Raw genomic sequence first — 4,235 nt, forward strand, 5'->3', positions numbered from 1 at the left:
AACGCGCCTGCTGAAGAGATTGGGCCCCTCTTGCTGGTTGGGTACGGGCCGGGCTAAATCTACCTTTCATCCTCCCCAAGTCGAAAAAAATTCACATTTTTGATTTGAATGTATTTTTAGTCATGTTTGCGTAATAAAGATTAGACCTGCCTGACGTGGGCATTATAGTTTTGTACAACAGATAACTTGAAAAGAGGTGGTATTACTGTTCTAAAACCAACGCATCGTTTATTAAGTAAGTTTGATACTGGGGCATGTAAACTCTGGAAGATAGCCAGTGAGGTTACTGTAGCGCATTGAGGCACACCATACTGTAGTTCTGCAGTGCTTTACACCCCTGTCGAGGTGCTAGAGTGCACTGGTGACCTGACTGCACGCTCCTCCATGGGGGTGGGGCTGTGGATGGAATGACTGGTGACGTAAGTGGGTAGTGCTTGCTGCTCTCTTTTCACTGTGCACTGTCGTGAGTGAGGTGAGACGGAGGGAAGGCAGGACACTTCGGCATTAGTATGCTAGTGCCTAGATGGAGAAGTGTGATTATAGTGTGGCCTTTGTGGGAGGGACGCAGGAGTGTGTGTTCTTGGCAGAGACGGCTCAAACCACATCACACCAAGCGTGCAACAGCCCCTACTCCTGGGTGTAGGAGACCGTTGTGATAAAGATGTGTTGTGAAGGCGGGCACCTACTGTGTCCAAAGAGGTCTGCACAGAGCGTGCTTACATTGTCACCCTTCACGTCACTTCCTCTCTCTTTCGATGTCTCTCTCACGTCTCTCGTGTGCACAGAACCCTTCCCCGGGTGCGGCCTGGAGTAAACAGAGCATTTTCTGTCCAGACAGTAACCATTATAGGTGCACAAGGGACAGGGAGAGAAAGTGAGTGAAACGAGAACGAGAAGGGAGAAAGAGAGAGACAAGTATGGTGGGAGGGCAGTGATAACAAAGAATGTAGGAGGAGAGAATTGAAGAAAGTAGGGGTGGGAACCAAACAGCTAAAGGGGCCCATGTCATCTGCCTTCAGCCACTGTCGAGATGCGTTCCCGCAGGTGTAGTTTCACCTTTGAATTTGTTGGTTAGGTTTGATATTTGATATTTGATATTTGATTTTTGTGGGTATTTGTAAAGCGCAAACTTTCGCTCCGGAAGGAGCATCTTGGCGCTGAGCATGCGTGTGGGAGATAGGTGGTGAAAGATCTAAATAGCTGCCAATACATAGGTATCTGATTGCTGATATACCCATGTCTTCAGTTGTTTCCTGAAGAGACTCTCAGTCTCGATCAGTCGGAGATCTACGGGCAAGTTGTTCCAAGCCCTTGCTGCCAGGACTGTGAAGGTTTTTCCACCCCTGGTTTTGTACTTGAACCTCGGCATCTTCGTGAGGTTGGCCCCTGAGGATCTCATATAAATGTGGATGGGTGTCGCACACTTTCAACACATTACTCTAATTTTAACGATATGTGTGCTGCTCTGTATTAATGCCTGCCAAGCATTTAAGAATAAACTTTGAATTGAGGCCTAACCCCACGTGGCTGCTAGGACTACAGTGCGCACTACTTATGTAAAGTTTATACTTTACATAAGTAGTGCGCACTGTAGTCCTAGCAGCCCACGTGGGGTTAGGCCTCAACCCTGAGGATCTCAGACATCGTACAGGGTTGTAATGAGTGAAGCGATTGACAAGGTAATGAGGACCTGTATTTTTCAGGGATTTGAACACTGTAAGTAAAAGTTTTAAAAGAATTCTCTTATGAAGTGGCAACCAGTGGAGGGAGTTCAATGCTGCTGAGGCCGAAGATTTTCTGGGGAGTTTCAACACTAATCTTGCAGCCGCGTGCTGTATACTTTGCAACTTCTTAAGGGTGGACTTTTTCACTCCTGCCATTAATCCATTGCAGTAATCGAGTCGGGAGAGTATTAGTGCTACCACGACCGATTTCCTAGCGGTGATGGGGAGGAAGTCAAAGAATTTCTTTAGAGATTTAATTAGTCCAAAGCAGCAACCAGCCGTAATCCTGACGTGATCGTCAAAGGAAAGGGATGCATCAAATTGCACGCCCAGGTTGAGCGCAGAAGACACCGTACTAGGCGGGGCCTCTGACTCTTTGGGCCACCAATCTTTCGGGCAGAAGGATACATTTTTACCCAATGGTATGATTTCGGTTTTCCCACTGTTGCATCTCAAGTGGTTTTTATTCAGCCACTGGAATACCTCGGTGAGACAATTCCGAAATCGCAGCTCTGTATCCATGCAGTTTTTGTCAATTGAGACGACAAGTTGGGTGTCGTCAGCATATGACGTGACAAGGATCCCATGGGACTCTATCACAGCGAGGAGGGGTGCCATATAGATGTTAAAAAGAAGTGGGCTTAATATGGACCCCTGCGGTACACCCGATGTAATGGGTTTTTCGCTGGATAGGTAGGGACCCAAGGACACAGATTGGGACCTATTGGACAAGAAAGATTTTACCCATGACAAAGCTGTGTCTGTCACGCCAATCTCTCGCATTCTATCAATCAAGATGACATGAGAGAGGTTTGTCTCTCCTGCCTCAATAATTCTCGTGCGTGCTGTCTTTCCCTGTCACTGTCTGCCTCAAGTTCTCTGTCTCGCAGGCTCGCTCTCTCCCACTGCACCCTCGTACTTTCCCTCCCACCTCAGGCTCCTGTCTACACACCTGTCCCTATGAGCTGCAAACGTTTATTGAAGGACTAGTCTTTCAGGGATCATTTCTACAGTGCTTCACAGAGGAAATGCGTTACAAAAGTGTCTTGTTTTCGAGCGAGTGGACAGTGTCGCATTCATGCAACCGCGGATTTCTATGGGTGACCGTCCATCTCTCCTTTACATGACAGCTGGAGGAAGGGTCACAAGCAGCCCCGCAACTGAGCGCAATTAAGAAAAGAAAAGCAAAGTCAAACACGACGTGTGCTTTATCACACGTCGTGTTTCACACACTGTATTTCTTTTCTTACAGTGCACAGCTGCGGGGTTGATTGTGACCCTCTGAGTTAGTAATCACGTTAATTGCACGAATACTAATTCAAAGGACCACAATCAGCCCCGCAGCTGTGCCCTGCAAGAATCGTCGTCTCCTGCAACGAGGAAATGGCAGTGTTTCACGCCGCTCGCATTGTATAAGAGACGGCGCGAACGGTGTCGCAGGAGTGTGCGCTAAATACAGCACTCTGCGCGCTTAGAGTGACTTCTGTGCGCGTGCGCTCACCCTCGCAGCTTGTTTGGAACAGTGCCGGTCCCACGTCTCTTGTGTCCGCCTCGGGTCTCAGCTTTGCTGGGAGCGAAGGTCGGGGTCAGAGATGTCTGGAAGTCCATGTCCTGCGTCACAGATTCTTCAGGGTCTGGCGGGATCCTCGAAAATGCAGACCAGCAAAGTTGCTGTTGGTGCTTGTTTGAACAGGGTGGTCACTCCTTGACCACAAGGGAGATGTCTTCCGTCTTCCAGTCGAAATGAAATGTCGAAGGTCCAGGATATAGGTTTCAAAGTTTCGTCCAGGGTAATCTAAAGTCCTAGGGACTAGGATCCTATACTTATACTAAGTTTAGGGGTTGGACTAACTTGAAGGTCCCTCCTATGGGTGGACCTGGGGAGGGGGTGGTTACACCGCTTCCCCTTTGTCCAGTTTCGCGCCACAGCTGGGGCAGCGCGCCCCAGCTACCGGTTTGAACTGGGAAATGCATGGAGCACCTTGTGTGCCCCAGGCAGTGTCTGGAAAGCATTCACTGAATGCAGCCCTTCCTGCCCCAATACACGAATGTCCTGTCTGGGGAGGTGATAGCACCTCCCTGGGCAGGCGACCTATTGTCCAGGCCTCCTATGCTGGAGTTTCATCCAGCAGCAGGAGGGCAGACTTATGTCTGTGGCAACAGCATCCATTTTGTGATGCTGAGGCTCTGTTCAACTTTAATCGGGTATACCAGCAACTACATGTCTTCTCCCTCTAGAAGGGTGGAATGCTACCCCCGCCGCCAGGACTGGCGGGGGTGGGGAGGTGGTATTCCAAAGTGTTCGACACCTTACAAGACATGTTTTGATTTATTTATTTATTATTTTATTTATTTATTTTATATTCTTATAAAGCGCCAGACTAGACTCCCGAAGGGGTATCTCTGCGCTATTGCTGTGCCACGAGATTGTGCAGGTTACGAGAGCATGATAGTTAAGGAGTGCCGGAACTGAAGGTAGTTTATTTCTCGGGGTATAGGTAAGTCTTTAAA

General features: G+C 48.6%; 1 pseudogene; it reads left to right on the plus strand.

Annotated features, from left to right (window-relative positions):
• The first annotated feature begins 2,706 nt into the window (after positions 1–2,706).
• LOC147670610 (small nucleolar RNA U3) lies at positions 2,707–2,877 on the plus strand (annotated as a pseudogene).
• Positions 2,878–4,235: the final 1,358 nt, after the last annotated feature.

The sequence above is a fragment of the Lissotriton vulgaris genome, unplaced genomic scaffold (genome assembly GCF_964263255.1).
Source record: "Lissotriton vulgaris unplaced genomic scaffold, aLisVul1.2 SCAFFOLD_2766, whole genome shotgun sequence".
In the NCBI taxonomy this organism is placed as follows: Eukaryota; Metazoa; Chordata; class Amphibia; order Caudata; family Salamandridae; genus Lissotriton; species Lissotriton vulgaris.